Source organism: Mixophyes fleayi, chromosome 11 (genome assembly GCF_038048845.1).
Source record: "Mixophyes fleayi isolate aMixFle1 chromosome 11, aMixFle1.hap1, whole genome shotgun sequence".
Classification (NCBI taxonomy): domain Eukaryota; kingdom Metazoa; phylum Chordata; class Amphibia; order Anura; family Limnodynastidae; genus Mixophyes; species Mixophyes fleayi.
Window position 1 is genome coordinate 25,886,837 of NC_134412.1, and position 14,180 is coordinate 25,901,016.

Genomic DNA, 14,180 nt, shown 5'->3' on the forward strand with positions numbered 1-14,180 from the left:
ACACAGATACAAGGTCATAAAATGAGACGGATCGACAGTGGTACTGTCACATGTGATAAAAACCTTTGACTGGTACGTGAAATACTTGCATGAGATCATTTACTTTATCCTCTCCCCATCCCCCCACTAGATCGTATTTACAGAAAGTTGCCCTGTAACTTTGTGCCTGTAACTGACATGTGGATTGTACCATTGTCCTACCAGTGTGGGAGGGGGGTTGCCTTCGCACATAGGGGCCTATTTATGAAGCACTAAATCATGCTCAAATGGCTTTTCCCACATGGTTTAGTAAAATTGTAATTTAAAAACAGCCTATCGGAGATATCTCTTGCATTAGGCAAAGTACTGCATTAAACCATAGTCCCCATAATGCTCAATGGGGACTGCGGTGTGGGCAATTTTATCGAGCTTGACCCAATGGTTTGCACTGTTAAATATTGTCTAAAAGTAAACAAAAAATCCCCATAAAAAACAAGCAATCTGCACATTATAAACAAGCAATGAGCGGGGCTGGAAGGCTCTGGGAGGAGGGATGATTTTGTTTTCACCCCAGCACTAGCAGGGGCTCAATACTCGTAGTCTCCCTGTTATGGTGAAAACCAGCCCAGCATTCTACCACTGAGGCTGGTTGACGATATTGAGACAGTAGCTGCCTGTTTTTTAACTATTATTGTGTCTGTAAATGTACTTCTCCACCGAATGGATCCCATTATGTGTCTAGGCAGAAAAGTGCATTTCTTTGCATAGTCTAATATATATATATATATTTATTAGTTTAGGTAGCACAACCATTTTAACAGCTGTCCCTCTCCATGACTATGACATTTGACAGCATAACATTCCTTCTGCATGCATCTCAATCCAATAATTTTTTGGGACAGTTGTCAGTAAAAAGTTTGTAAGTATCAAAGTAAATCCCAAGTATGGAAGAAAGTCAATTCAACACGTAAATTTAACAAAGTCATACCTTGCTTTTTTTAATGACTTTGTATTTTCTAAAAATGACATTTGTTTTGTTTTTTTATAACCCAAGACCAGAATGCACAGTAACTTCAAAAATGTGATAAAATAGTGAAAAAATAATCTTTTTTTTTACATCTACAAAATAAGTTTTGAAAATGTTCATGCATTTTTCATGCATACTGGCTCTATTATTGGCTCTATTATTTGCTGTAGTATAGTGGGGAGAATGTCTGGTGATCACAAATAAAGTACTCGATCTACAAGTCCAACGTACTTAGTGGAATTGCTTTGTTTCATCTCCTCCTTCAGTTTCTCAAGCTGCTTTTACAAAAGTCTAATTAGGGGAAGCACTTGACTCGAGCTAGCAGTGTCTAAACTCACTTGTGGAGTAAGCGTGGATGTCTTTTTGCTGTTCCTCCATCCTCTGAAGCACATAAAGGGTGGAATTCCACCTTGTTACCACCTCTTGCTTCAGTTGGTGGCAGGGCAAATTTAATTCTTCTTGCAGCTGTTTCTACAAAGTCAAGAATTTTGCCCTTGGGAAATCATGTGGAAAGATTGTGACGTCAGTTCCTACATTAGTTGCTGTTATTATCATCCAGAAATTTCCCAAAATGCACAATAAGAACCTCATTTGAATTTCTGATTATAAAACACATAGCAATTTTGCAGAGTTTACTATACATATGGGCAGCACGATGACTTAGCGGTTAGCACTTCTGCCTCACAGCACTGAGGTCATGAGTTGATTTCTGACCATGGCCTTATCTGTATGGAGTTTGTATGTTCTCCCCGTGTTTGCGTGAGTTTCCTCTGGGTGCTCTGTTTTCCTCGTACACTCCAAAAACATACTGGTAGGTTAATTAGCTGCTACTGCTATCAAATTGACCCTAGTCTCTATTCCTGTATATGTTAGGGAATTTACACTGTAAGTTCCAATGGGGTAGGGATTGATGAGTGTGTTCTCTGTACAGCGCTGCGGAATTAGTGGTGCTAAATAGATGATGATGATCTATTCACTATTGTGCATAGTATGTTTTTAGTGCTTGAAGTCTGCTCTTACAGTTATATTTTCTATTGACAGTCACAGCAGGGCAGCATCTTTCGAAACCTTTGATGATTTATGGAGTACAAACAATATCTTCTTGTTTCTTTGCCATTTACACATGCGGGGAAAAGCTGTCTTAACTGCTTGTAATCTTACATCTCAAGCTAATATAGGATGCCTTTGTGACATTATCCTGAATATTGTTGCCAGCTAGTTTAACAACATATTTATCTTATCAGCAACATTGCTACATTTTTAGACATGACTGACACATTTGTGAACTTTGCTAATTTTTAACAAATATAACAAAAGGGTTTTATTATCTTATTTTACCAAAGTTTATTATACTTTTCTATGACTTTATGCTGCTTGTGTTTAAAATGGACCTGTGAGCAACTTAGTCTTACATGAAGGGTCACATTGCACAGATTCTGTAACAGGTCCAAAAATACAATTGGAATGCAATAAAAATTGACAATACACATGATCAAGGTCGAAGGCCATTGGCCAATCTTTTTTTTTTCCAAGATACCACGCTGTTGGATGATGATCTGATTAAATCTGATCAGATTTTCATTGTTTAGAATGGAGCTATACATTGTTCAATGGTTGATATATTCAGTCGAACTGAACACACTGATCAGCCAAAATGGTCCGATATTGCAACAAGCGTGGCCCCAAAACATGCCTGATAATTCTTTAGAAATTAATCACCCCAGCACAGAACAGACTAATCTCATCACACTCCAATGTATGTCCAGTTTGGTAAGTTATCCTTTCACTTGGGACTTGGCATGAGCAGTAAGATCATCCTCTGTGTGTCCAGTGTCGAAGTCGTATAATTGGATGAACAAAAGTATATTGGTTGATATTGTCTTATTGGTCGATTGCACTCAGTATGCCACGCTACACGTGGTATATTGCGATCGCTCGGTAAAATACGCAAGCACACACTCGCATGACAACATTTAGTTATTTATGTAATTCATATTCATATTGGTTCCGTCACACTGTAATTTATGAGCAGATAGTATTTTGTTTATTATTAGTCTATATATATATATATATATATATATATATATATATATATATATATATTGATTATATTTACACTTCAGTGATATCCAAGGTTCAGGTTATAGGAAAGGTATCATGCCTAGTATCATATTAAAACCCTAATCATCAGCAGCCGTCCGGTTCCATCGCCGAAGAGATCGCATATTGCATACTCTAGTTATTGATGTTAGGGAATAAACCTATGTATGATGCTGGCTATGAAATGCTAATTGTAACTGGAGCATTGGCGGGAAGAAATGAGCTCATCCCCTGGAGAGACGACCCCCTCCTTTGGATTCCTTAGATTGAATCAGCCTATGACCTGTTTACCCTGGAGACACCCTTTGTCTGGACCTATAGAAGCAAGCTACGTCATTTGCATTGTTCTCTGTAACACTGAATGTGTATATATATGATCATAGCTGTGCACCCAGACCTCAGACTTCACTGATCACAGTATTCAAAAGGTGAATCACTGTCCAGGAGTGCCCGTGGTTAGCGCAGCGAGCGCAATGCGATAAAAGCGCGGTATGTAGGTAACTTTTGGTATTGGCTGTACTGTACTGTTCTTTATATCATGACAATTTATTGAATTGTTGACTATTTACATCTGCTAAAATAAATCACTTTGTACGTTAGAAACACAAAATCATCGCCTATGCAATGCTTATTTGAAAACAATAGAATTACTTTAATAATTTGGGGGCTCGAAGGTGAGTTACGTTACCGGCAGGTATGCAACGCTTATGGTATTCGGTTCCTCAACAAAGGGTGGATTGACGGACGCGTCGCATAACAGGAAAGAACGCAATGTGCTTAAGACCTGTGGTTCACTTTGTGTTGCGAAACCGAATGTCCGTTGTTGCATAGACTGAAGAAACGCTAATTTAAATCTAGGGACAAGAAAGAAAAATGTTTCTTTTTATTGTCGTTTTACGTTTTAAAGGGTATAGCATTGCATAAGGTATGTGTACTTCCGGTATTATTGCCACGTGTGTAAACAGTCATGATCATAGTCTGTTATCTATGCATAGTGTAATCACTTGGTAAAATCTCTGAAAGGATAGTGCCATTGTTTGGGAAATTTATTTTCTGTACAGAAAACAAAGGTTATGTGTGTGTATGTGAATGTTATTTATACATAAAGGCAAAAGTATACTGGTAACTATAGGCAACTATAGGTTTTTACACGTGTGCCTAATACTAATCACGATGTTTACTGATAACTAGTTTGAGCGGTGCAATTCGACCACATGGTAAGGCCGTGATTGAGTATTGGGAGGGCAGTGTGGAACTATTTAAAATTGATAGCGCTTTGGTTCAGGTGTATCTGACGGGGCATGGTAAAAAAAGGTGACCTGACAACAAAGGTTCTGTTCTAGGGCTGAGCAGGATATAAAGAAACCTTTGTGTGAGTGGTGTTCTGTTCTAATAAGAGCAGGTGATAAAGAGACACCACAGAGTATGCATGGCATACTGGAAGCGAAAATAGCAGGTTTTTGCGGCATTCCCAAATATTAATCGCAAAGCTTACTGATAGTTAGTATCCGTAAGCGGTGCGATCGGACCGCATGGTTGATTTAGTACAGCTGTGATTGCGACTTGGGAGATGTGGGAGGAAATACGCTGCAACCACTGATATTCTTGATTGATATCGGTTGCTAACAGTGGTAAAGTACTCAAACTAGGAAAGGCATTGATATTTTTAAGGGGACGTACCTGTTGAAACCGTCCACGGATAAAAATCTCTAGTAGGTTCTGTTTTGCGTAGCATTAAGAAATAGGTTGTTTTTACAATGGATACGAAGCAAACGCTAGAGATAGTTTATGTTGTGCTGCCTAATGAATGGCCGGTTGGTTCGGCGAAGTATGTTATGTATAATAAATACGGTGCGTATGCAACGGCATACTGCGACAAATGGGTCAAGATGACCCGGGAGTGTGTGAAACCTTTCCCAAACATAGGTAGTCTTGACTCAGAGGTGTTAGAGATAAAGTAAGGTTGATCAAATCAACAAAAACGAGAATTGAACATGATGACTGTTTAAAATTGTGGCAACAAGAAGGGTACACGTGGCAAGGAAGCGCATGCTCAGCGGAAGTAAGCGTACGGGAAACAAGCATTCCGGAAGTGTGCGTTGCAAAGCGTGGCGAACTGAGCGCAAACACGCCCCCGACAAATTCGGTCGGGGCGGATAGTACAGCCAATACCAAAAATGTAAAAACTGTAACTAGTAAGTTGTATGATGTCTTAAGTAATGTTTTAAAGGAAGAAGATGTACCCACAGTCATTTCAGCCATTGCCCATGCCAGTAACATACACGGACAAGGAAAGGGAATGGTTCCACCAGCAGGGGCAGTAGCTGAAATTGATGAGAATAATGTAAAGGTTATCAAAGGGGGAGACATTCATTTGTACTGCAACAGCGATCCCAACAACTAGTTCAGAACATAGTGATTTGGTAGGCTTATATCCTGTCCGCACAACAGCAGTTCCCAATGGGAAAGCGGACAGAGATGGTGTAGTTCCCATGAAACAGGTAGCAATATATTTTCCATGGACTAAGACGGAACTATTTACAATTATGTCTGATTTCCCTGATCCTAGAAAAGATTTGGCCAAGTGTCAGAAATTTATTAGACATTTAGGTAATGTACATGAGCCTACTAATAAAGATTGGCGAGTGTTGTTTAGAGCTTGTCTTCCTCTCGATACTGATATACAGAAGTTCATTAAGGATTGTAGGTTGGAGAACGATAAACCCTTAACTGAGGATGACAATCAGGATAATATTGGACGTATAATCACAAAGTTAGCCATATATTTTCCAGTGACAATGGAATGGGACAAAATATTAACCATCAAACAAAAAGGTAATGAGATTACAACTGATTATTTTTCTAGGGCTATAGCGGCCTTGATTAAGTACACAGGGATATCAGATATAAGGGAAGATCCACATCATAGGGAGGTAGCTGTTGCAGTCAGGGGCTGATTGGCCATAGACCTTACAGGGAAGTTTCCCGGTAGGCTGATGGCCTAACGAGGCCACCTGGAGGCCACCTCAGATTTTCCTGGGGGGGACGCATTTGGATGCGGCGGGGGGAGGCACGTACAGGAAAGCAATCTAAAATATTGGTGTTCAGTGGGCAGCAACAGGCAGCCAATTGCTAGGCTCCCACGGTGCTGTTCGGCAGACAGGAAGTCTTACTTCACTTCCTGTCTGCCTGATGTGAGAAGAGACGCTGCTCAGAGCAACTGAAGGTGAGGGGGGCTTAGTATACTATACTATACTAAGGGGGGGTCCTATACTATACTAAGGGGGACTACCTATACTATACTAAGGGGGGCTGTCTATACTATACTAAGGGGAGCTACCTATACTATACTAAGGGGAGCTACCTATACTATACTATACTAAGGGGGGCTACCTATACTATACTATACTAAGGGGGGCAACCTATTCTATACTAAGGGGGGCTACCTATACTATACTATTGGGGAGCTACCTATACTATACTAAGAGGGGGCTGCCTATAGTATACTTTACATTTGCCCTGCATGGCTTTAGAGATGACCCACTGTGTGTAAAGTCATCACATCTAGGTTTTCCTAAATATTACTACAACCAAATTCCTGTAGTTCTAAATCCCACCTACTTTTGTGTTGGCCCCACTTACAGTTATTTTGGTCCTGCCGACATGAGGCCACTTCAATAATTTTTTCCAGGGCCACTTTAAGTTCACAATCCGCCCCTGGTTGTAGTACTAATGAACGGCCTCCGGGAGGATCTAAGGACCTGGATACAAACCTCTCTTCCTAATTGGAGAGGTCTCACGGTAAATGATATTAGAGAACATGCTAAAAATATATGTAAAAAGGAAAAAGCACAGAGTGATAGGTTAATGATGTTGAGTATCCAGGCGTTAGAAAAACTACATCCACAACCTCAGAATTATAAAAATCACTATAAGGGACGAAAGAAACAGAAATCTTTGAAGTGTTTTAACTGTCTTAAGAAGGGACATTTGAGGAAAGATTGTAAAGAAAATATTAGAGCCAAGGCTAGGAAATTAGGACCAGGCAAGGCAAATAATAATCTGTGGTAAGTATTAATGTGTACTTTTAGAAGAAAGAAACTGAGTTTAAAAGATAATCTTTATTGATTTTGTTTGTTTGTTTTAGGTTGTCAAATGCTTGTTTTCCTAATCGCTGGCCGATGGTTAAGAATGGAAATGTTTGTTTTATTTGCTGTTTTAAGATAACTATCTTGTTTTTCTTCTCACAGATAAAGGGGACACAAAAGGAGTATAGACTTAGTGATCAGAGGGGTGGGATAGAGAAATAGAAAAAAACACTCTTGAAAGACAAATTAACAATAGACAATTGGAACACTCTTTGTTTTAGGCTGCAGTGACTCATGATAATTTGTTTGGCTGAGAATGACTATCCAAAAATGAAGTATGTACATACTTTGCTCCAAAATATCGTTTTATTAATTTCAGAGAAAATACGAGTCACTAAGAGTAAATTTTTCATTTCTCTATCATAAGTTAGGAAAGTCCGTTGAAAAGGTATGTAGTTGATGTTATACCGAATTCTTAATGAACAAATGACGGACGACACTGGATTGCACGGTTAAGACCCCCTAGTCAAGTAGGGGGAGGGATCATAGTTAAAGGAATACAGCCATTTTCCCATAGAGTCCAATCCAGCTGTCATTCTTTGCTATAAAGATCTCCCTTTCTGCATGTATGTTTGTTTTCAAACCTTTGTATTCAAATCTTGGTATTCATATTATTCATTGCTTTCTTATTCCTCATTCTTAACATCCATGCTAGTCTCTCTCTCTCTCTCTCTCTCTCTCTCTTCTCTGCTCTGGTAGAGATAAAAAAAACAGACACAGTCTCATCAACGGGGCTAAGACATATTTTTATTTTTATTTTTTACATAAGACAAGTTCAGGGATACACACACTAGATTGACATGAGTCACAGAAACAGTCAGGGGTTTTGTTTTCATGCGTATAGAAACTGCTGATTTTAAGCAGAAAGGTTCTGTCGTGGAAATACAATTCATGTTTTATAGATTGCATATCTGTTTAGTTTTTTTGTTTTTGTGGTTCGTGCCTCCTGTACAAAAATGTGCCTTTATATGGATGCACAATGGGTGGATAGGAGATTGCTGGAGGTTAGGCATACAGATGTGCAACTCTTTGTAGAACATTGGAGTAGGACTTTTACCACAAGATACGACATAATGTGAAACCCTAGAAAATTTAGAATTTTCATGTTTTATATTTTTCGCTGTTAGACAGACATGTACTGGATACTGTTATATTTGAAGAAAGTGTTATAGAAATAGACCCCTTTGCCTTTCCCACTTAGTCAAGTAGCTGAATGTGAGGTACTGAGAATGGCATGCGAGTTGGCAGATCGATTGATAAACATTGGTCTTCAGCATTTTTCTAGTCTAGGGGGTGATGTTGAGTTAACTGAAAAATCGTTTTATAGCAAAACCAGCACATGAGTAGGACACTACATAGAGGACTTTATACAGTGACACAGTTACCAACTGAAGTAGCTGCTAGTAAAGTCCACACTTACACACACGACCAGACATCGCTGTCACACCAGGGCGAACACAGCTGTCAAATAGACAGAAGGGTTTTATGTGACAGCTAACAAATCTATGTTTTGCTTTGTTTTTCGTTGTATTGTTTTAGTTTTAAAATGTGAACACACACACACACGCATGCATACACATATTGGTTAATATATGAAGATTTGTGTTACCTGAGGAATAAACTGTCTGGAAGGTGAAGAGATGTGGTGAGGAGTCTGGCGGACCCTGGAGAGATGGCCAAGGTAAACCAGTAGCTCCCAGAGTATATCTCCCAGACCCAGAGGAGGCAGCAAATGGTCTGGCTCAGCTGGGTACAGAAGGTATGTGCAAGCTGGTAAGAGTATATTGGGGTGCACCAGACATTTAGTCTCAAGCTAGAAGGACGGCAACATCCTATCTTGATTAAGAGAATGTCAGGAAAATGATACCAATAGAGCCATCCCATATCCCTCCTGCAGATGGGTTTTCCTCCAGGTAAAACAAATCCACGTCATCCAATTACCACCATGCAGGATCCTCAAGTATACAGTGGTGTACTAATGAAATATGTCTGGGTAAAGGTGTATTGAAATGTGTCTAATGTATTACTGTATCATACTCAAAGCTTTTGTTATTCAATGTGATAGTCCTAGAGTTATAATAGATGATAGGGGTATTCATGTTATTGATAATAGAGGTATAATGTATGAGTAGTGGTAACAAATCACATACTTTCAATTAGCCATAAACCAGTGTGAACATAAAGTAGTGGTACTAGGTAGAACGAATTGAATAGAATAAGAGTTGGAACTTGATTGAAGTGACTGATAGCTTCGGCCATTAGTCCTTCCCCGCCACCAAAAGATCACTCCTGGGTAGCCTCTTAACCTGACAATTTTGAAATGTTCTTGACCCCTCGTGAGATGAGATTGTAACTGGGAGGCTAGGTTAGACCTTCAGAGAAGGTAAATAGTGAGACAGCAACCGAGAACGTCCAGAGACTCGGTGTGAATGGGTCCCGGCCCATCTAAAAGGATTCAACCAGAGCTCCTCTTGTGATGTTGCCATGGAGACCCAGGCAGACCCGTGTCCAGTGTAAACAGGGTCTACCCCGGTATTTGCCTGGGTGTTCTGCACTGTTCCCTGGGAATATCCCGGTTCATATACCGTTATATATATATAATATATATATATATATATATATATATATATATATATATATATATATACATACATATTGCATGGGAATCTGAAAGTGGTATAAGTGAGCAAACTGTTCTGTCTTGTGACAGACCTCTGATCAGTGTAGCAGTGACTCAGTCTCTTTGAGCTAATTGCAAAAAACACCAAGGGGGGTAAATGTATTAAGCTGCGGGATTCCGGCGGGTTTGAAAAGCTGAGATGTTGCCTATAGCAACCAATCAGATTCTAGCTATCATTTATTTAGAACATTCTACTAAATGACAGCTACAATCTGATTGGTTGCTATAGGGAACATCTCCACTTTTCAAACCCGCCGGAAACTCGCAGCTCGATACATTTACCCCCAAAACTTTTTGTTGCATGGTGAACAATTCACTGCAACAAACTCTGCTGCATTTCTCCATCCTTATGTAATAACATTGAGGCCTTTTGCCATGTGGTAAATTGTAATCTTAATTGGGGATTCAATACAATTTTTACTGGAAAATTCTCCTTCATCATTGGACAAGTAAAGGGAATCTGTACTAACTAGTAATTGAATAAAGGACAATTCTTAAACATTATTGCACGGCAATTCAAGGACCTTTGATAGCAAAGTACAGAAAACTGCCAGGTTGGTAATAGTTGTGAGTAAGCAATGAAAGCATTAAAATCAAGATATTTCTGAAATAGAACTGGACATTCATCAAGGCAAACGTAATAAAATATATTGTTTATTACATGATTTAAACTCTTAGAATATTACAGGTATAACATGACCATTCTGAAAAATGAAAAACAGTAGTAAATAGAAGATGTAAATGTTAGGAGAATACATTTGCCAAATAGAAAAAAAAAAATGAATAGATTTCATATTAAGAGTCCTAGAAAACAATATAACTTGTATACGCCCATATTAGCTTATGTTAAAACAAAGATAAACGCATGTGTAAGAGATGCTAAAAATAAGTTACTAAGTACAGGATATGTGGACACATTTAATTTTGCACAAATATGCCTAGTTAACAGACTTGTGCAAACATAAGAGCTCATTATGGATGAGCCCCTGTGCAAATGCTTTCTCCAGTCATTTGCAGGACTGTGCTCCCATCGGCAGCAAAAGCAAAAATGTCACTTCAAAGCACTGCATACTCTTACTTTATGACCACCACTTTAATTACACTGTAAATACAGCATTTACTACTAAAACACTACTAGTTGGAGCAGGTATACTTGCCACTCACCCAGAATGTCTGGGAGACTTCCAAATTCCGGGTAGGTCTCCTGGACTTCCGGAAGAGTAGGCCATTCTCCCATATATGACCAACTTACAGGTGAAGTGGGCAGGATGGGAGCCTCTATGATGAAATCCCCAGAAGGGATTTCCTGGAGGGTAGATGTAAAAAGTTGGTAGGTATAGTAGACATTTATTACAAAAAGCTAGATAGCCCCCCCCCCCACCCATTAACCCATCAAGCAAGCCACACTTAGAAACTTCTATAACTCTCTACATATTTCCAGTCAATTTACATAAATTACAACATAATTGCCAACTGACCCTAATTTCCAGGGACAGATCCTAGATATATTCCAGTTTTTCTGTCTTTACAAACTACACAATACAATTCCTATTTTTCCCTTTTATCGCCTATTCTTATTCTCTAAGGTTACAAAGTTAGCATTTATTGAAAGGGAGTCTTTAAAATGTACAAATATACACCATTATCAGATGACATGATAGAGTTTGTAGTATTACCAGGTCCGTTGAGACAATATGGTGCATAACCTATGTGGATGCACTGGCTCAGCAGTAAAGTGTCCGTTGAAAACATTTTAAAATAAGGCGCAGTATGAATCACTTTCTTCTGGTGCTGTCACAGGACCATGAAAAACAGCTCCAAGGCTGCAGGTAGTTTATTTTATGTACGCTAGTAAAAACACATATCAAACGTCTGCATTTAATTTTATATGTGCTTTCAGGAGCATTAAAGTGCTAGTAAATCGCCAGTGGGAATATGGCCTAAATGTCTTAGACAGGTCATTAGAGTAAAGGGATACAAAGGGGGAATTCAACTAGCTGAGAGGTGTCTCTGGAATGTCCGCTAGACACCTCGCGTCAGAGATTCGACAGAAATCTCCACTCGTTTTTCCTTGCACAGGAAACTGACACCACACATTGCCAGCCATTGACTCTCCCCGATAGACTGTCATTATTTTACGTGGCACATGTCTACATGGTAATGCTTTATTATTGGTATTTCTGCAGCTCTAATTGTCCTTCCCCACATAAATGGCACATGGATGGTAGAAAAGGATGAGAGGACACCTAATTTCCACCACCTCCGGAGGTGGTGAAAAATCAAGTTTTGTACGAGAGAAATGGCTCTGTTCCACCGCTAAAGTTTGAACGCCCCTCATACAGTATTTCCACCTAGTAAAACTCATTTTGATATATTTTGAAACAAGAAATCTCATATTTCTATGTGGGCACAATATGAGGTGTTTTCTTGCGCTTAGCCCACATTCAGCTAGGCACAATGCAATTTGTCCACCTCTTCACCTCAGAAGAAGCACTAATTTGTACTCCCACAATTACCTCCATCCACAAGGTATCTAAGTCATACACTTTAATGTACAAATGGACGCAGCAGTGTGCACCTTCATATATGACCTCTGCTATTGTCAATCATTATTAGTATTGCTAAGTGCTATTAATGTACTATTATGCATGTTACTTTGGGCCACTATGAGCAATGTTTTATTGAGGTCTGCTTAATTTAACCTCACTTCACTTTTGGACTACTACTTCTCAATACAACCTGGACCTGTTACCTGAAGCCGTTTCACTCTTCACAGTTATGTCACAGTTATGTCACGTTTATGTCATTTAGGGCCCGTGCTACAATTAGGCAAACCTAGGTAGCTGCCTAGGGCTCCAACTGCTAGGGGGCACCTAAAACATAATGGTACTCATCTATTGTTTTAAATGCACCTGTGGAGCGCATGTCACTGACATGAAAAAGGAGCAGACAGCAGCTTCGTTCACGTCCCTGTCACGGTTGGAGATAATGTTTGGGTATGGTCTCACAGCCAAGTGCCACAGTCCCGCTCTTAGGAGCAGAGAATGCCGCCCTTACCTCCCACCTGCTAATGTAAGAAGCAGCGAGGGGTAGGCAGCAACACTTCTGAGAGTGCGTGAAGGGGCAGCCAACCTCATGTTCCCCCAGGGTTTGCACTGTCCCTGACTTCACTGTAGCAATGCTGCAGCTCACAGCTGGCATAACAAGCCATCCATACCACTTCCGGAAAGCTTTTTGGCATAATCTGGCTTTCAGGATTCTGGTAATAAGGGGGGTACTAGGGTGGGTGACTGCTACTCAGTGGGGGAGGTTAAATTAAGGAGAGGTTATCCAGAGTGGAAACACTGTTTAACAAACGCAACCATGCAGAGATAAAATGGTAATAAAGATGTAGATACTATATGTGTTATCCTGGGCATTCAGTCTTATTAATATCAAGCAAGCAGCATACAGGCCACATGATTACCACCAGTACTTAATAAAAAGAAACTATTTTTACTTTTCAAAAACATAAAAACACTTTTAATTATTGAATACATACTGCAAATTATTCTCGTTTTATCACACATGATACCCCTTTCCCCCTGGAGTTTGTTAACTGTTACAGATGGAGATTGCTGAGATGGATCTCCTGTTCACCTACATTTCCAACCGCGATATTCATACTCAAGTTCCGTCAGCCCTGGAGGACTATGGGAGAAGCGGTAACTGTAGGAGAAGATAAGTCCAGAGTCCAAATTGTTTTGCTGGCATGTGACCCTAGTTTGTTTGGTACTTGGCAGGAAGACAGTTGTGTATACACATACACACACTTCCTTGTCCAGTATCTCAATATTCCTTATCAATGTAAACAACTAGTACAGAGTCAGTGCACATATACTTTGAACATATGTGCCAATATAGGGAGAGGTTAGATCAAACAATGACAATTCAATGTATCACATACTTTTCTATCCTGCACACTGCTTCCTTTTATACAGCCAGCTTGGAACACAGTAGATCTAATGTATAACTCTCTTGGGTTAAGAACAAAAAAAAATCACTTGGAATTGAATTAATATGTTCCCAAATTTGTAAACACGGTGTTAAGAGCCGGTGGCAATATAAAGTGGGAACGCTGTTATTTATTTTTCTTATTCAGTGCAAAGTATTGTCAAAGGCATGACGGGGAAAAAATAAATATAACAATGTCCCTTAGTGCCTTCGTGTGGAAGCATTATGTAATCAGAAGAGTTAAAGCATGTCA

The 14,180-nt window shown here is 39.5% G+C and overlaps 1 long non-coding RNA gene across 1 annotated transcript in view; it reads left to right on the forward strand.

The window, feature by feature from the left end:
* The window catches only part of LOC142107333 (uncharacterized), a 138,896-nt gene that overhangs the window by 91,197 nt on the left and 33,519 nt on the right, over positions 1-14,180 (forward strand). The gene's annotated exons all lie outside the window — the stretch shown is intronic.